The sequence below is a fragment of the Tupaia chinensis genome, unplaced genomic scaffold (assembly GCF_000334495.1).
Source record: "Tupaia chinensis unplaced genomic scaffold, TupChi_1.0 Scaffold143843_1, whole genome shotgun sequence".
Classification (NCBI taxonomy): Eukaryota; Metazoa; Chordata; class Mammalia; order Scandentia; family Tupaiidae; genus Tupaia; species Tupaia belangeri.
The window spans coordinates 500,888-521,599 of NW_006203694.1; the positions used below are offsets into that span (position 1 = coordinate 500,888).

Below are 20,712 nucleotides of genomic sequence, written 5' to 3' on the forward strand. Positions count from 1 at the left end.
TGCATTTTCCAGGAAATTTTTGAAGACCCCATGCACATGTATGTGTGCATGTATGAGTATACACAGGTCTATCCAGCAGGTGGTTAAGTTGCTGGACTCCCACATGGCCAATCAAGTCCCAGACTGGTAGCTTGAAAATCATACCAGGAGCATGTGTGGGCGTGTACAAAATCCCAGGAGGAAAATAGAGCAGAAGGGATTCTGGTGTGGCTGTCCACCATGGTGGGGGTGGGAGGGGTTGTGATTTCTCACTTTCCCTCTCATTGTCTTTCTCTGTCTCTCTCTGATGAGTGCATTTACCCTATGACAAAAATTTTTTAAAAAATGCATGTGAATAAAAGACTTACATGTATACTCACATGTCCATCAACATGCACATATAGTACACCTCTGCATTTGCACACCAACATGCTAATCAAACATAAAAACCCCATTTCTTTTTCCTTTTCTTTCTTTCTTTTTTTTTTACTTTTTTTTTGGAGAGGTTTTCGCTATAGGGCGCATGCGCTCGCCAGACAGACAGAGAGAGACAGAGAGACGGAAAGCGAGAAATCACCCCCCAGGGGGGATGGTCACGTCACAATCCCTTCTCCTCCATTCTCCTCTCGGGATCTTGGGCACGCACGCACACGCACCCCGAGTGAGTTCCAAGCCACCGGGTCCAGGACGCGAACTGCGGTCGACTACGTGGGAGTCCAGCGACATAGCCATTACGCCAACTGCTGGTTCCCTATTTCTTTTTTTTTTTTTTTAAGAGGCTTTTTTGCTATAGAGTGCGTGCACTTGCCAGAGAGACAGTGAGACAGAAAGTGAGAAACCACCCCCTGGGGGGACAGCCATGCCGCAATCCCCTCTCCTCCAGTCTCCTCTCAGGATCTTGGGGACACACACACATGTGCCTGACATGAGTTTAAGCCACCAGGTCCAGAACCTGAACCATGATCGACAATATGGGAGTTCAGCAACATAGCCATTACGCCAAATTTTTATTTATTTTGTATACAATCACTGCATATCATTATAGCTTCTAAATGAACTTTTCCAGCATGAATACACTGTACTTTAGTCCAGCTCAAGATATTATAATACACATTATCATCAACAGATAATTTTCCATTTTTATGTCCTTTAGATGTTTTGCTTCTTTCTTTTCCCCCTTGATTCCCATTTTAAATATTGGCTCTAGAACCAGTTGGTGGCATGATGGTGAAGGTGGATCCCACATGAATAATTGTACAGTTCAAGTCCAGGACCCTACAGCTTGAAAAACATTCCAGTCATATATGAAGGCATGCCCATAATTCCAAAATGAGGGAGAAATGGAGAAGGATTGCAGCGTGACTACTTACCAGGGAGGGTGCTTTCTCTCTCTCTCCAGCAATCACGCGCATCCTTTGGCAAGTCTATATATACTCTCACTTTATATATATATATATATATATATATATATGTGTGTGTGTGTGTGTGTGTGTATTTATACTCACTTCAGTTCTAAGAGCCTTAGTTGACACATTGTCAAAATAAAAACTGTAATACCTACTTGATCGTGTAAAGTCAAATATATTAGCACCCACGAAAGCACCTGCTTTATTGTCAGAGACATAGTAGATGCTCAAAAAATATGTGTCAGGAATCACATACATATTTATGTACCGTACCTATTAATAAGCACACAAAATTCCACACAAGTGTATCCACATATTAATGCACTTTAGACTTAAAGAATTCAAACTTAATTGCACACTTAAATGAAAAACATTTAAGCTCACCTTTGCAGTGAGCAGCACTCATGCACACATATTATGCACATACACATGCACACTTTCACACACAGAGCTTCCATAGTATAAAACAAAAAGTTCTATGCTAGACACTTGTCTAGGCCAGATTTTTCCAGTACCTGTCAAAATATAACACTGGATCTTAGGTCCTGTGAGAGAACGTAGAATGTGGAGGGCAGACCTACCACACAAAAAATGGATGCTAGGTTCTTAAAAAGAGAGTCTTGGCAATACGAGCAAATGCTTCATAGAAAACATAAGTAAAGATGGAGCTCAACAATAGCTTATTATCCATATTTAAGAAAGAAGCTCTGAGGGGAGAAATATTAGGACCGATTGCCTTGGGACCAGCAGGTGGCATAGTGGTTATGTTGCTGGACTACCACATGGCGAACCACAGTTTGAGTCCCAAACCTGGTGGCTTGAAACTCATGCTGGGCACATGTATGTGCATGTCCACAATTCCAGGAGGAGAATGGAGGAGAAGGAATTGTGGTATGTCCATCTCCCCTGGGGGTTAATTTCCCACTTTCTCTCTCAATGTCTCTGTCTTTCTCTCTCTCTGATGAGTTCACATGCCCTATGGAGGAAAAAAAACTAAATAAGCACTGAACGACTTCAACACCTTTTAGACCACATGCCACTCCTATGTTCCTGGAGCTTATGCTCCTAAGAAAGAAGACCAATATTTAGGAACTATTATTTTTAATGGTGGCACAACTAGGTCAAAATTAATAATTATAGCAGGGATGGTCAATAAGGACAGTCATTAATCCTATTTTGCTTCAAAGTTTCTATTACTCAAAAAACCCTGTCAAGAGTAACTATTTCTAACTCTCTCAATAAAATAAATTTTTAAAAAATTGAAACCATAAAACTCTTAGAGGAAGATAGGAACAAATCTTCATGATCTTAGATTTGGAAAAAGACCTTGGTTTGTCACATGAAAAACATAAGTATTAGAAAAAGAATTAATTTTTAAAAAATAAGTATTGGTCATAGGTGTCATTAAAATCAATAATCACCCAACTAAGTGCATAAACAAGATTTAGAAGATTCACAATTTTCTCAATCACCTATGCTTCTTGGGCAATATGTTTACCATTAGTTTTATTAAGCATTATATTTCCTTCATAGCTATTTCCTGTATATTTTATTTTCTATATATTTTATTTATAAAAATATAAAATATACAGGAATAAATAATTTATTTTGAATTTTATTTATATTTTATATTTTTAATGCTTTATTGGTATTCTTTCTGAGTTGGGGAGGAGGTTAGACCAGATAAGTACAAAATGTCATTCTCTTCTGAAATACACTAGTTTCATGAATCTATGATTTTTAAGATTTTGTAGTACTAAGATTTGATTTTAAATTTCCAAGAATATTATATTCTATGAGGCTATAGATTCTGACTCTGAATTTTTATCATTCTATGATTCTCTAATTTCAAGGTTTGATAGATTCTAAAATTCTACAACTATGAGTCTAAAATGCCAATATTATAAGAATAAGACACTAGAGCTTGCAATTCTAAGTTGCCATCACCTTGATACAAATATGGTCATTGGACCATTCTGAGACAGAAGGAACCTAAGGTCAAAGTCTCTATATTTGAATGGAAAAGGTGAACTGGTTGTGAAAAGAGAGAATGCCCATTCCTCAAACACACTTCAAGGATTTCCAAAAATCTCCCTTTGTCAGTCATCCACCTTGACTCCATTCTATGGCACAGCTTGAAGATTGAGAATATTTATAACTCAAATGTAAGCTCCACTGAGGCAAGATTCAGCTTCTTGCCATTTTATTCCCATCCCTACACAGAAGACTTTCAATAAATATTGCATGATTGAATGAGTCAATTGGATTCACTGTAGTACTTTTCCTTCTTTCTCATTGCCTCCTTGAAATATTCCTCCACCTTTTCCTTCTTCTCCTTTGATGTTTTTCCTTCATCTCTTATCAGTATTTTAGAGATGGGTACTAATTATTCCGTCCTCACAGGAATCCAGGGATCTATGAATTATTACCCCCATTTTATAGGTGAGACTGAGACTAAGAAGTGAAAGAACTAACAAAAATCTCATAACTGTGATGGAAAAAGGTGAGGACAATCTCAAAATGTCTGACTCCAAGTTGAGAGTTCCTTTCTTTATTCCACAACCAACTAATCATGTCCTTAATAATAATGAAAATAACACCACAAAAGATTAAGAAAACAATGCCCAAAAAAGGAAGCCTACATGTACTGTTTCTGAATTTACCTCTGAATTCATTTTCTCAATCCATACCAATTCCCATTTCAGGATATCCAATAATTGAAGGTCTTCCACACCCAACTGTTCATTTTATTTTCTAGCCCTTTCTCCTTCTCTGGAGAGTGCCATACATGGCATGTGTTTATTTTTCAATTAAAGCAAATTAAACTTAATTTTGTTTTGAGAACTTTTTTTTTAGAATTTCACAGCCCACGGTGAGATAATTGAGACCCTGCTGTTTCTGGAAACACTATTTATGAGAGAACAGGCCTAAATCTGGCACAACCTTAAGAAATTTTCCTTCACTCCTCCCTCTCCCTGTCCCACCTTCACCATATCCTGAACTCCTCCCTCTCCCTGTCCCACCTTCACCATGTGTCTGCAGTCCATCCACTCCTCCACCATTACCCTGGCCACCTGAACCACTGCCCTAACCCAGTATGGGGCCACCAGGCTTCCTCTTCCTTCTACTCCCTCCCAGCTCCTTGTCCTTATCAATCCCAGATCTGATCAAGTCAATCTTTATCTTAAAAAGTATCAACAATTTTTTTTCTAACCACAGATAACTCAATGTGGGTTCTGAGACCTTAGAGGCTCTTCTCCTAGATTATTTCTGAACCTCACCTGGTTTAGTCCAGTCACACTGAATCACTTCCTCTTCCCCTCTCTATTTGGAAGTGGCTTCCTCCATGTCTCCAGCTGGCTACTCAGCCCTCTCAGTTCACACAGGCAGAGCTCTTCTCTGCTCCCAGTATGTTGTGCGTGCTCCAATGTCAGCACCAGCTACTCTGTATGATCTCAGTTGCACACCTATCAGCCTTGCAGTAGCTTCAGATCAAGAAAATGTCCATTCATTAGAGATTATCCAAGAGCTAGAAAATAATAGTCCTGGATAATATCACCAAAAGCATTGTTTTTAGAAAAAAAAAAAAGAGTTGTAAGAGAGCAGGAGTAAAGCAAAAGAAGGATACAGGAGGGGAAGAAAGAGACAACATAAACAGGAAAGTGAGATATGAAGGCAGAAGGGAGGGAGGGAGGGAAGGAAGGACAGAGCGTGGGAGGGAGGAAGGGAGAAGAAATTCCATTAAACCCAGGGAACTTCCCTTCTCACTATTCTCTGATCATATTCCTTAATGACCTCATTTCTAAAATAATAATGGATCTTCAGAATTGCTTCCATAAAATTGTTCTGCACACAAAACATCTGATTTATCTGTGAAAGGTAGATTTGTCTGGTGTAGTTTCCTAAAGTATGTTATACATGATATTAATAAGAATTAAATAAAAATATAGAAAATTGAAATTCTGAGGTTAAATAATTTTGAGAAAGCTTGAACTAAAACCTTAAAAATACTCCCCTGTTACATAACTTGTCAGGGCCTTGAATGTGTTTAGATAAGTAGTGATTTCAAGAAGAGGGTAGATCATGAATCACCTACCTGGTTTATCTGACTATACTGCAGATTTCTCTCAGAGTTTTCAGAGTTTGAGCACATGGCAAATGACATGAAAATACTCTGCTAGGAGAATAATTACTGTCTGGGAGTCAGGAATTTGGGGTTCTGGGTTAGTGGCCCTAATAAGAAAGACTCTGACCTTTGCCAAGATAGTCTTCATTGTCAGTCTTAGTTTCTTGATCTATAAAAAAGAGGCCTGAATATGATGAGTCCTAAGACTCCCTTTCAGCTTAGCTCTAATATTCTATGGTTCTCTGATTAAAAACACACAAGTTTGGGGGTCATGTCTTTAAACGATTTCTTCTTCATGGAATCCTCTCTTTCTGCTTTACCAGGTGCCCAAATCCTCCCTGGCCTATCTTCAGTGCCATCACCTGTCCAAAGCCTTTCCTAAACAACTTGAACCAACACGCATCTACTCTGAGGTGTCCTAAGCAAACATTTCATACCTATAAGAGACTGCCCAGATGACAACACATACTTTCTAGAACTCATTTCATCTGTTGTTGGCACTGATTCGTCATGCACTGTGATTATAAAAGTGACTAAGGCACCATCCTCCATATGCCTTCTCTTCCCAACAAGCCCTTCGGGATGTGTGCTAGTTATGTATGGTCTTCCAGAGACCTCAGTACAATGACTTCATCTAGGACAAAATATGCCATTAATACGTTCACTTTGGGGACCAGCAGTTGGCATAATTGCTACACCACTGGACTCCCATGTAGTCTACCACGGTTCGAGTCCTGGACCCAGTGGCTTAAACTCACACTGGGTGCGTGTGCCCAAGATCCTGAGAAGAGAATGGAGGAGAAGGGATTGCAGTGTAGCCATACCCCTGGGTGGGTGGGGTGGGTGATTTTTCACTTTCTTTCCCTCTGGCTCTCTCTTTCTTTTGGGCAAGCGCACACACCCTATAGCAAAAAAGCTCTCCAAAAATAAATAAATAAATTCACTTTAGAGACCCACTCAAAGTCGAAACCAATGATTTAAAATGATTTTTTAAGCCTTGGAACTCCTTATTTAAATCTTATACAAAAGTATAATAAAGCAATACAGATAAGGTGGAGCCACTCTAATTCAGGTGGCAAAGTGGGGATGGTCTCAGATTCAGCAGACTTGTGCAACCCTCTGCTATCATGGTGAGATTCAGAGGGTTTCTTAGAAACTCTATGAATCTCAAGCTCTCATTTGACAAGTGCAGAAAATGAGGTTCAGAGAAAGAATGTGATCTGTCCTAAATCATAAATAAGAGTCAGACAGCAGTGCAACAGTAACACAAATAGACTCACAGGGAAAGGCTCTAGGTTTGCATCTTGGAACCTCCCTGAGTATACAAGTTATGTGCTCACATCCCCGAGATACAGGCCAGCTGAGAGTCAGGGTGGATCATGATGTGAAGAGCCTATCGGGAGGGACCAGCAGGTGGCGTGATGGTTAAAGGCACTGGATTCCCACATGGCCAACCATGGTTCAAGTCCTGGACCTGGCGGCTTGCTCTCTCACTCTCTCTCTCTCTCTCTCTCTCTCTCTTGATCAAACTGAAAAATAATAATAGTAATAACAATAAAGTTAAATAAAAATAATTTAAAAAAAAAAGAACCTATGGGAGGCTTCTGTTCTTCTGTCTCTCTCCCTCTGTCTCTGTCTCTCAGTCTTTCTCTTAGAAGAAATAAGTAAACTTTAAAGGATAAGAAGCAGTAAATTTGTGATTTAAAATTAGGACAAAGTCTCACCACTAAATGAAATTATTATTCCAGGTGATACAAAGGTGGTTCAGCTTTTCTTTTAAAGATGTGAATAGCTATTTTAACGTGTATTAGAAAGTATAAATCGCTTAGTAAATCTTCAGCTTTTATGAGTATTATTGCTCAGGTCAAGGTCAAATACAAAGAAGAAAAAAAATGGAGTTCATTTAAATTTGATTTAAAATGAATGAATGACTTAGAAGTTTAGAAATCTGAATTAAAGCTTTGGTTCTTCTTCCTCCTACAAACTGCTCACTGATTCCATACATTCTACCAATTAAAATGTTGATTACTCAAGTGATACACATTCATTAAAGAAATATTAGGAAATACAGGTAAACATAAAAGATAGGATGAAATTCACTCATAATCTACCACTGCAATATGAGTAATGACCACTCTTAAATATTAGAGTGTATTTTATAAAAAAAAAGTCATGCTATATATGATAATTTGAATTTTATGCTTTTTTAATTGCCAGCGGGTGTGTGTGCTTGACTGAGAGAGACAGAACAATGGAAAGAGACAGAGTGAAAGCAGTCCATAGTGCGGCACAGACACACTGCAATCTCTTCTCCGTTTTTTGTCATTGGTCATGCATACACAGTCATCTAGCATGTTTTTCAAGCTGCTGGGGGCCAGAATTCAAATTGTGGTCAGCCATGGGAAATTCAGATTCCTAAATCATTAGGCCTCTAGGCTGGCCCACATTATGCCTTCTTTTTTTTCTTTTTGTTAGCCAACGAGTGTGTGTGCTCATTAAAGAGAGAGAAAGCACTCCCCATGGTATATGTTACACTTTTTCAACTTAACGGTTTATTGAAAATACATCAATGTTATCGATAAGCATAATAAGTGTCATTTATAGAGCATTTACTATACATGAGATACAGCACGTGCAGCATGACATTCATTCTCATAGAAAAATTATAACGAAAGTACTGTTGTGAGCCTCATTTTACAGATGATGCACTATTTTAGTGCCATCTTCTAATACATAAATGTACTACTCAAATTTTATACTTAAGGACTGTTGAATATTCCATTACACATTTAACTTTGTTGCATTTTTTCCCTTTTCCCCATGCATTCTGATTAAGTTCCTTCTTTCTAAACTAGTGCATATCTAATTAACCAACTTCTTAGAATGGAGTATTTCTCAAACTGGAAGCATTTGCTTCTTCCTTTGAAGAATATGGATAGAGATAATGGTAGTGGTGAGATACAGGTAGAGTTAGACATAGAGAGAGAGATGATAGAGATGAAGACTCCTACTCTCCCCATAAATAAAATATCTCTTCCTTCTCTCTCTGCTTTGTTTACTCCAGCTAACTGGTCTCTCTATACTCAGCAGTTTCACCTCTTGCTGCCTCCACCCGGAATGTTCCTCCACCAGGAATCTAGCTGGCTCTCTTCCTGACTGCTTACAGATCTCTGCTCCAATGTTGCTATCCCAGCTACAGCTCCCTTTACTTACCTATGTAAAACAGCAAGCCACTCCCACCATGCTCTCTACGCTCTAACCATGTTCTAGTTTTCTCTATTCACTCACCATATCTCTCTCTCTCTCTCTCTCACACACACACACACACACACATACACACACACATACACTTATATATCAAATCTTCTCCCTCAGTTAGAGTGTTAGCACCAAGATGGCAGAGACTTCACCAGTTTTACTCACTGCTTGTATTTCCAGTTCTTAGAATGGAGTTTGTTAAAGACTAAGTACTCAATGTTTGTCATTTGTTTGTTTTTGTTTCAAACAAAAAATGAAAGCCATATTTTTAAAAGGCTGTGTTCAATATAGATTTCCACCAAGGTGACATGAGAGTGTCCTTTTCCTTGTATTGTTGCCAAAACTGGATGCTGCCATTAAATTTGAAACAAAACAAACAAACAAAAAACTTGATAAAGCTATGTGGCATCATGTTACTGTTTTCATTTATTGATTACTAAGAAACCTAGTTTTTTTTTTTAATTACCATAGGGCATGTGTGCTTACCAGAGAAAGACAGAGAGGGAGAGAGAGAGAGAAAAAGAGAGAGAGAGAGAAAGCACTCCCAAATGGGGCATGGGCACATCCCAATCACTTCTCCATTTCTCCATCTTGTCAGGATTTGGGGTACATACTCACACATGCCCAGAATGTTTCTAAAGCCATGAGGGCCAGGATTTGAACCCTGGTCAGTCATGTGGAATCCAACTTCCTTTGGCCACTAGGCTACATGACCTACCCAAACATAAATATTTTAATATACATTTATATTGGCCACATGTGTTTTCCATTCCATTTATAGCTAGAAGTCCCATCCCCAGATCATCTTCTGATAGTAGGCCATCTTAAGACCAAGTGCAGGCTCATCACTAAGAAAACAGAAATCTGTCTTAGACACTTTCCCCATGTCTATTGCTCTTCTCCTCCATACCTGATTTCAACTGGTTCAAATGTCTTTTCTTTATACATAGACATATACATGTGTTCAAGAGAAGAGATAGGCAAGGAGAAAGATGAAAAGAGAAAAAAATGCATATATAAAAATGTATGTGTATATATAAAAATGTATGTGTGTGTGTGTGCATATCTCTCTTGTAACATCTGGCTGTCACAATTTATGCCACATCCACCCTACTATTTCCTGAGCTGCTTTAAAAAGTGCTACTGTTATCAGAAGTGGCTTTATGATTCTATTCCTGAGAAAAGTAAGATCTTGGCTCTTGGCTCCAGACCAGAAAGAAAAAGTAGCTTATTCTATAACTATTGGTCCCAGACTCAGCAGCATTTGAACTTCCACAACTTTAGGGTGCAAATAAACATGCTAAGCTAAGGTTTCCTGTTGAGGCATTGTGAAGTTGAATTACTATTTTAAGAGGCTATGAAGTTGGCAGCCAGAAAGCACTGGAAGAGGGAAAAATATTCATGATGCTGACAGATAAAGAAGGAGAGAAAGCAAAATGCAGATTGTTAAGGAGATTTAAGAAGCCTCCCTCCAGTGGTGCCATTTATAACATCTCCCAAAACATGTAAGATAGATGCCTTTCTCACTTACGCGTGTACAAGACCAGAATTGAGGGCAGAGCCTGCATGACAAAATGGCTGAAGATTTGCAACAACCCAGCTCAAGACTGTAGAGACCAAGCAGCAATAATCCACCTCAACTTGGGGAGGTTTTCAAGCTGCTAACAGCTGGACAAGGTCTTAGACTGGTGGATGGAGGGAAGGCAGTTCAATGAAGGAGACTTGTGTTTAGTGGCTGATGATAGACCTGGGTTGAGCCTGATGCTGTCACCTATTCTATACGTTGGGACACATTTTTTCACCTCTGAGCCACAATATCTTCATCAAGCACTTGAAGAAATAAATCATAATACTGATAAAGAGGAGAATCATGAGGAGGAAGACAGTAGACCGGGGCACCACAAAAGTATCCAGCATGCTGTTAATCAGACACTCTCCCATTTGTACCTGATAACTACCCTGGCCTTACAGATTAAACACCAACCTAGTGAGATGGATTTCAAAGGGCTAGGGTTTTAGAACTAACACAGATACTATTTGTCTTAGAGAGGAAAGAGTATACATGTTTTAAAAAATGGGAAAATGTTGGACTTGATTATGTGGAATGAACTTCAGCTTTGATGGCAGATGATCCTGTCTGTATTTGATTATTATGTCTATCTTGTTCCTAGCCCATGGAAATACAGAACATTTAAAATAAAAATCTGCCTCAGTCACTTGGCATTTTTTTTCATGACATTTCCTGTTGTTTTTTTTTTTCAATCTCTTCCCTAATTGCTGCTATCACACTGCCACATAGTGGGGAGGGGGTTGGTAAAATGATTGAGTGAGCTCATTTGCAAGGTAGTGCCTCCAACCTACTAATAATCTCTTTCCTACATGGCATTTCCAGTTTGAGAATATACCTGGGAGTACTAACCATGCTTAATTTAATAAAACAGGATGTAGCAATAATAAAAAGTAATAATAGTTAATGTTTATATAGTGTTGATGACTTTCCAGGTACTGTTTGAGGCACCAATGGTATGAACTCATTAGATAACCACATTATCTCTACCTGGAGTTATTATCATTATTCTCATTTTACAGATGAGGAAACTGGCATGGAGACTTTAGGCAATCTGGCCAAGGTCACGCAGCTAGTAAGTGGCAGAGCAGGAATTCAGACTCTACACCCATACTTTCAACCACTATAATTTCAGGTCAGACAGAAGTAGATTAAAATCTTTGACAATGAACATCGACTCAGTGTATCGCCTTCAACAAGTGGCATCACTGCGCTCAGCCTCAGTTTCCTCATCTCCAGAACAGGGCATACTACTACTTAGGCATGAGCTTGCTGAGAATACTCAATAGATATCTATATCACCTACCTCTTACAACACAAAGAACATGTGTCATGCTTAGTACATGTGCTTTTCCATTTCGAGAGTGCTTTTATTGCAGTGACATTCCAGCCACTTTTAAATGTTGTAAGTGAAGAACCTTCCAGAAGCCCCTCAAATTCCATCCACTACTAATTGTTTAATTCCCACTGTCAGAAAATAAACAAAAGGGCAAGCAAAACTGTGGCAGACCTGGTAGTATTTTCAGGAATCATTTATTTGTAAGGCTTCGTTGGATTTTGAATGTTGCTGTCCCATTGATATGCATTCAGAATAAAATTCTTTATGCCCTCTCTCAGCCCTCCCCAGCCTTGGCCATCTCTGGCAATGGCATTTGACAAGGACCACTTCATCTAAAAGAATCATGTCACCAAAATTTGTTTGAGCAGCAAAACCCTATTACTAACCCTTGTCGGATAATCTATTTTTCAATCTTTCTCCTAAACTCCTAAACATACCAAAGTGCTGATTTTCTTTTTGAATGTCTCCCGTGCTTGTGCAGATGTTTTTTACAGTGCCAGCCAGGACTCCTTGGAGGTCCTTCTCCGGTGCTATGCCTATCAGCTCAGAACGTATCAGAATCCATGAGAAATTTAGCTCATCTACTACCAGCCCCATAAATGGAAATGAACTTACTTGAGGCAGTTGTCTCTGTAACAGATCTCCGAATGCTCTTCCTGCTTTATCTTGGGGCTTCTGGAAACCAGCAATTCTATAGCCCACAAGTTTAATCTGCTTTGGCAGACTACTACTTCTTAGAATGGAGACTTGAGAACTGACCATGTAGTATGATGGGTCCTCTAAAAGGCAACCATATCCTGAGTGCCTGCCTTTACTGTTTGGATCAGTTTGTAATCTGTAACTCAGCTGTGACACATCACTCCTCGTACCTACCCATTATTTCTCACAGAAGTTCCCACCGGCTCATTTGCAGAATCTCTGAAAGGCTAGATAAATTATATCTTTAAAACCTCCAGGGGCTACTATTGGGTTAACCCTTACAAAGGGTTCTCACTGTTCAGATGGTCATTTATTTGAAACCCTGCTGCTCCCGACCTTTGCAATTTACACACACAAAAATTATTGCATCTTGCTTTTGTTAAATGCCTTGTGAATCTATCGCCCACCCTGGGGAGGATATGGACTCTTAGTTATGTCCAAGAGGAACCCAACATTCTTGTATACAGCTCTGCACCCTCTGAGAACAGAATTTGATCGCAATGATCTATTTCATGTTCTCACCAGCCTCTCCATTCCTATGTGTGGATAGCAGGCAGGCCCAGCAATTTACCACTATTCTCACACCCAGTCTTATTCAATTTATTCTCCTTAAGGCCATCAGCAATCTCCAACAGATAATTCCCTTGGGAGACAAAGTTCCCTTTCACCCTCATACCAAAAAAAAAAAAGAAAGAAACTAATTTAACTTTTCCTCAGCCTCATTATCTTCTTAATTGTCTTCTTTGCCCCCTCGGTAGCAAGGACTGTCTATGGATTTCTAGGCAGCCTTTCCAGGTTGCTGCGTTCCAGGAGGACAGTGCATTTCATGTTAACACTTAATCACTTTGATATTATGAGTTGCAACAGAGGCACAGGATCACCATCTATCCCACTCAGCTACCTTGTCTTGAGTCACAATCTGTGCTCTGAGGTATGGCTTCTTTTAGATTTGCTCATTTTTGAGACAACGTCTAAAATGATGAAGCATGGCGGCTACTGTGTGTATCTTTCTCTGCTTTTGCAAGAACTTTGTCATGCAATGTTTTCCATGGAGCTGGGCTAAACACAGTTGATCCTTCTCAACACAGAAGAGAAGCCTAGAGAAAGAAAGCTATGCTCTTAAGGTGATTCAGATTTACGGTGAAAGAAGCCAAGATGAGAGTCAGGCACCTTGAATCCCTGTACCCTTATTGTATGAAATTTGAATGAATGAAAATATAAAATGAAAAGATAAACATCTGATCTCCAAGAGCTTATCTTCCTTGTCATCCTCCTCCATACTACTCTCACTACTTATGTGTCTTCCTTTTGTTTTTCCCTTCCCCAAACTCTCATAGAACTTCTGAAGTGCAAATGATCAGTCTATCATGAATGATAATTATTTATGGATTTGTCTGTCCCTTCTTTGAGACTGCCAGCACCTCATAAGATTCATCGCCATGCCCCCTAAGTCACTTTCTTCAAGTCCTTTCCTAGACAAGATATGTAATAAACATGTGCTGACTCAAACTGATTCCAGCTTTCATCCTTTTCCACCAGACTTCATTTCAATTACCTTCTCCCCAGGTATTCATTCTCTTCCTCCCTTTCTATATATTTTCTAAGCTCCTGTTTGCCCCTCCCTTTAGACATGGGTATTTCCAAGGTAAGGTACTCAGAATAAGACTATAAATTAAGATGAGAAGAACTTGTTGAAAAGACTTATTGAAAAATGAAAATGAAGGGACCAACCTGTGTGATATAGTTGATTGTGTACCAGACTATGGAGGCGGAAGCCACATGCTTACCTCAGCTCAAGTCCCCAGATCAGCAGCCCTAAAAACACACCGAGAATGTGCCCAGAATTCTGGTGGACTAGAGGACTAAAGAAAGGGAAATATAGCATGACCGAGCTCATAAGATGGGGTTTCTACCCCACTCACTGCTCTCTCTCTCTCTCACATGAAAAAAAAATCTACATGTACACACACACACATATATATGATGTAAACCCACTGAGAGTATGTGGTGATGAACGTCTGTTAATTCCCAAACTCCCAATCCTCAAACTGCCTATTTCTCAACCAGGGAGGTGTAATAACCTTTCACTCCTTCATACAGGGCCTTGTGATCTGGCTCCTGGCTATCTTTCTTAATCTCATGAGAATCTACTCATTCAAAAGCTTCAGCCACACTGGCTTTTAGTCTATCCCTTAGATCTTATAAGCATGATATTAGGTAGTGATGCCATCTTTATTCTTCCCTCTAACTATAATGCTTTTCTTCCACATAAGCATATGGCTGATCCCTCTCTTTTATTAAAAAATCTTGGCTCCAGTATCAGGGAAGGTATCTCCTGACTACACTATCTAAGGTTGTACAAGTCACATCCCTTTCTAGAATATTCCTTTCTAGTATATTACCCCAATCATTTGTTCTTTTGTTTAGTTTTATTTTTTTAAGTGTTGCTGCAAGGCACTTGCACTTCCCAGAGACAGACATGGATGGGGGTGAGAGGCAGTGAAAAGATACCCCCCCCCCAGGGGGGATAGCCATTCTACAATCCCTTCTCCATTCTCCTCTCAAGATTTTGGGCATACACGCACATGTACGTAGTGGGCTTTTTCAAGCTGTCAGGTCTGAGACTTGAACCACAGTCAGCCATGTGGAAACCAGCTACCTTAACCACCATGCCACTGGCTAGCCTGTACAACATTTAATTGTACGAACTTATTTTATCTATGTTTACTCATTTACTATCTATCTCTCCCGACTACAGTATGAGCACCATGAAAACGGGACCCCTTTCATGCTAATATTGGGCTGTCAGAAAAGTCTTGACATATTTTTTTCTGTTTTTCTATGCAAAAAAATGCATCTTGACTTTTCTGACAACCCAATACATTTCAAATGTCTGGACCTGCACTGTTCAATACCATAGTCATTAGTCACACGTAGCTATGTAAATTAAAATAAAAATTAGCACAAATTAAATAAAATATAAAAGGTGGCTACCATATTGAACATCACAAAGAACATTTCTGTTATTACAGAAAGTTCTACTTGACAGCACTGGTTTAAAGTCATGTTTGGCAAACAGTAAGCACTTAATAAATATTCATTGAATAAATAAATGAATGCTCCCTTTTAATCCTCTCTCAATTTCAGGCCCCCCCCCCTTTATGGCTTCTAAGCCTTGAAAGCACTATAAACTAGAGAATGTCCATAGGACAATATCCAACATGGTGGGGATTTACAAATGAATATTACAGGAGACAGGGATGAGAAGATGGCCCTTCTCCTCTGAAAGAGAATACTTGTGGTGATATGATTAAGCACCATAATATGTGAAGAACTGAAAACCAGAAGAGAATTATACTTACGAGGTTACGAATTATTTAGAGGTTTATGGATTAAAGGTAGATTTAGGGTTAGAGTTAAAAAAAAATACAGTTCTAGAAAGCTCTTCAAATACAATGTAGACTAATATGTAGGGTAACTAACTTTCTGTCACTTAGGTACAAAAACTGAGACTGAGTAGCTATGTATTGTAGATATCACAAAAAAGATTCTTGATTTTCAAGTAAGGAGAAAGCTTTGACTATTAAAAATCCTTCAGGGAACCAGCAGTTAGCATAATGGCTATGTCACTGGACTCCCACATAGTCGACCGCGGTTCGCGTCCCGGACCCAGTGGCTTAAAACTCACGCCGGGCACGTGTGCGTGCGTGCCCAAGATCCCAAGAGGAGAATGGAGGAGAAGGGATTGCAGCGTGACCATCCCCCCGGGGGGTGATTTCTCGCTTTCTGTCTCTCTGTCTGTCTGGCGAGCGCACGCGCCCTATAGCAAAAACCTCTCCAAAAAAAAAAAAATCCTTCAGAGGTTTCTTTAGAGGACTCTCTCAGAGGAAACACTGAGATTTTTTGTTCCAGTCACTCCAAGACATCTTCATATCATCAGTTTTAAAGAGTTAATAACATGGCCCGGCTATTTCTGGCATCTATTGAACAACCTGATCCTATCAACCACCCATAACAGTTATTGTTAAACTCAGTAGTACTATAGAAAGAGCAGAGATGCTAAATTAAGGAAGACTTAGGCTGAAATTTTAACTTTGTAGTTATATGACCTTGGGTAAGGGACCTAACCAGCAGGGGCTTCACTTGCCTTTTCTATAAAAGGACTGTATCTGCTGCTGTGTAGGAAGATTAAATGAGAGAACCAAATTAAAGATCCTTGAACACAGTAGGGCAATGTTCACTTCCAAGTAGGGTATAATTTTACCTGTCTGTATCATCGCCAGTATCCCTGTATTGTTGGTATAGCTGGTGTAATTTCAAAGCCATAATTGCAATGCTTTGAGTGAATATGAAGCAACTGTCAAAGAGAAAGTAAGGGAGAGAGAAAAAAAGAGACTACAGAGACTGAACTTGAAATGCAAAGCAAACATTTACAGAACAACAGCAATGTGTCAGTCCCTAAGGGATACAAAGATGCACCTAAGAAGACCATATGGAAAAGGGCAGGACAGATCTATACCTATGGAGCTAAAAAACAGGATGTACAATGACATGAGCTAAAATAGTCTCAGACAAAATTACATAGAAAGACAAAAGAAAAAGAGATCAATTCAAAAATAAGGTCTTGGGAAGACTTCTTGGGCAGATCATTTGAGCTGGACATTAAAATATAGCTAAGGTTTTAAAAAGTGGATGCTGAAGGTGGAAGATGAAGGAAAGTATGGTAAAGATTCTTTATATTAGGGTTAGACTGGAAAAAAATGAAGGGAATTATTTGAAGAATGACATTCGAAGACCCATCTTCTTCACCTGACCCTCTTCTTGACCTTAGTACAGGTGCCAGTAGTTCAAGAGTCAATTTGTTAAGCTTTGAACTTTAGCAAAAGGAAAACAGAAAAGAGAAAGAGCAGTATTAGGTCTAACTTTGGTACCCTGTTCTAAGGTGTTTTCATTTAAGAAATTGGGAGGGGAAAAGAGAGAATCAAATCAGAAAATGTCTCCTCACACAACTAAAGTGCCTTTAGGGCAAAGACCTTTCAGAGAAATAGAGGACTTTGTGGTCAATAACATAAACAATCACAAGCAGTAAGAAAGAGATGTCGTATTTAGCCTAAACAAGGGAGAATGTTTTTATGGTCCCGCTTGAACCGCTGCAAATATATTCATTGCAGCCTGAGCTGGGCCATCTAAACTCAATGGGGGCCCAACAGCTGATTTGGAATCTCTGAGCTGCTTCTCCTTGGTTGAAATGGAGTCACAGCTCCCCCTTCTGGGAGCTAAAATGCCATCCAGCCCTGGAAAATCCTGCATGGAAAAGGCTCTACTGCGGAGGAGCCTAAAAATCCCCAGCTTCTTCGTACTTGCCCGCACCCCAAAATGAGCAACTAGAAGTCTGGATTACACTTTTTAGTGAGCCTGATTCTGATTTCCTAAGAGTCACTTTCACAAAGCTTCCTATTTTCCCTTCCCTGGGGCTTTGACTCCCAGTCTTCGTATTGGAGATAATTTTATACTGGGGAATGCAATTCGGTAGGAAGATTGTTAATTCTTTTTGGGGGGAATGGAGCAAGTAAGAAAGATTAGTGGATCTGTATGTATACATGTATGTAGGTGTGCTTGCATATCTCTGGTGCCTGCAATATGTATACATGTAGGGATGAGATTCTAATTAAATATAAAGAAATTAATTTGTCTGAAGAATTTACATCAGTAGATAGGTGTACATTTTGCTCTTGGGAAAGCAAAGCATTCCTACGTAAAGAGCTGAGGTACAGTCCAGATGCTTTGCTGCAGTTACACTCAGTGTTGAGTCTTTGCTTGTGTGTAATTGTCTGAAGACACTGGAGAATCTGTGTTCTCTGGGTGTATGTATGTGTGTGTGCATGCACGCATGTTTATCAGGAAGAGTGACTGAGGCATTGGACCCTTTCTCTCCAGGGTCATGTTTCCAGATGGAGAAGCTTTGAAATGAATCTCTGAAATAAGAAGTTTGACGAGGGAAGACGAGACGGTCTTGGATGGGAACAGCATAGTAGGGTAGGAATGGGAAGCAATGTATAGTCCCCAGGCAGTGTGGTGGAGTGGAGAGGACATCATCTGACTGACAAGCAGCTGAGATTCTAGCCCTAGGAATGCTACCAGCTTGTTAGACAACGTAGGGGAATTCTCATCCACTCTCTGAGCCACGGAGTACTGCCCGTCTGCTCTTCAATATTCTGCTCTTTAATCTTTCAATTCGTAGATGATTGAGTCCAGCCTAGATCATCTACGAGTTGAAAAAAGAGAGAAAATACAAGCAGTTCCCAACATGGGGCCTCCCCCTCTGTCTTCACACCCACTACTGAAATTGAACTGAGGGGCTTTGCTCTGACATGAGTTTCCAGAAGGAAATTCTCCGTGGCTATGTGAAGACCAGCCAGAGGTATCAGCCCCTGGCCAGAGAGCGGTATGTCTGCAAGTGCCTACAGGTAAGAGCAGTCACCCACCCTCCAGGGCAGGTTCCTGCAAACATGTTTGCTTTTATCTCTCCCAAGAAGATACGTATGCACACACGCGTGCACACATCCATACACACATGTATACATATAATTATTAATCCAAGTATATTTCTACTGTCCCCCACCCCCACCAAAAGGCCTTTTCAGGGTCCCTTGAATTGAGGTAGGCAAGAGGCTGGGTCCCAGCACCTCAGCTCCTGTCTTTAGTTTCCTGCCTGAGAGCAGAAAGGCTGCCTCTTACCTTGAGAAAGTAACAGCTGCCGAGTCTGGAAGCCATGCTAACAGCAGTAAAACTCAGCATTTTTGCTGAGTAGGGAAGCCTTTAAAAGGCAGCCGGGAATCAAATCAATGGCTGGCCCGAAAGCCCACGTCCAACACTACCTAGCCAGGGTGGCCAAGGGACTACTCTATCAAGCCTCCTAGGAGGTGGAGAAAAGAGGAAAGTGGGCCTTGACCCAACCTATCTTCCTCACTGAGATTCTTCCCATGGTCCCCTGCCCTTGGCTGTATTCTGGAATCAAACAAGAGATGCAAGGTGCAAACTGACAGGGGTTTAAGTTGATCACCGCCACATTCGTCATGGGTTCCCACCCACAGCTTTCCCAAACTGTAGATCTCCCTCAGCACGGACATGCACACACACATACGCACAACACACACACGCACACGCACGCATACACACACATGCACATAAGCTCTCTGCCTTCTCCCAATAGCCCCCTAACTCCAGTGGAGCCACAAGAGACACAGTTTAGGCTAAGATTCTCTGGGGGCTTCTCAAGCCTCCCTGACAAGACGAGGTAAGAAGAATCTGTCATTGGGAAGTGCCCCATCCATCTCCTTCCATGTTATTCGGAGCTGCCCCTAAGTGACATTTCCTCTGAGACCCTGTGCACCTGTGACGGATGAGCAAGTCCCCGAGGACACCTTCTCCTTACCCCCAGGGGCATTCATGCAAACTTGCCCAGCTCTTCCCTCAAAGCACCAGTGCAGGAGGTGCTGTCAGGCTGGTGTGATTACAAATAGAGAGACAGGGCACTTGCTACCCCAGACTCACCATGCCCCAGATAGAGAGCTCACCCTGACTTCCCCCTTTCTCTGTCACCCATTATCCAGTGCCTTCACATTCCCATCAGAATCCTGGAGTCTGCCCAGTGTGGAATTTAAAGTGACAGTGTCTCATTTGTCTCAGGGTTTGGTCATTTCTCTTACATATGAAACGGTGGGTCCGAGTGTAACTGGACTCCATCATTTGGAAAAATGTTCCTTCAGGGGTACCAACATAAGGCCAAATAAGGTGCCATTCATTTCCCCATAATCCTCCCAAAGCCCAAGCCCAGAACCCAAGATGAAGTCCACGGCGGGTTTCCCAATGGCTACGTGATCCTGTAGTAAGGATCCCATTCCGTGTAAACTGGAGAGACCTAATTAAAAAGACACAAGCGCACACATACAAACACATACGTACAAACATGCACACACACAAGGCTCTGTAAGTAGGTTAAAGGACTTCTCTGTACCCTCTCCCCTATACACACACACACACACACACACACCACAAACACACGCATCAAACGCAAACGACGCCGCACACGCAAACACACACTAGCACCACATCAAGTTCTCACCATGGTCCACACGTCGGGAGCGCGCGGGGGCACACACGCCACTCACTGAAACCCGCAGTTAACCCTTTGAGTCCCAGCACAGGGGCCCCCTCCCCGGAACCCGGAGGACGTGGTGGTGGCAGGCTGCCGCGTGAAGAGGGGACGGGGTGCCGGGAGGGAGAGGGGGCGGGCGGGGGCGCCCCGAATGTGGTCCAGGGCCCGCTCCAACGGCAG

The 20,712-nt window shown here is 40.8% G+C and overlaps 1 long non-coding RNA gene across 1 annotated transcript in view; it reads left to right on the forward strand.

The window, feature by feature from the left end:
* LOC114005469 (uncharacterized) overlaps positions 1-20,712 on the forward strand; it is a 58,572-nt gene that overhangs the window by 37,408 nt on the left and 452 nt on the right. The window contains exon 2 of the long non-coding RNA XR_003547322.1: positions 14,442-14,445. This is a non-coding gene — a long non-coding RNA (uncharacterized LOC114005469). The remainder of the gene's footprint in view (positions 1-14,441; positions 14,446-20,712) is intronic.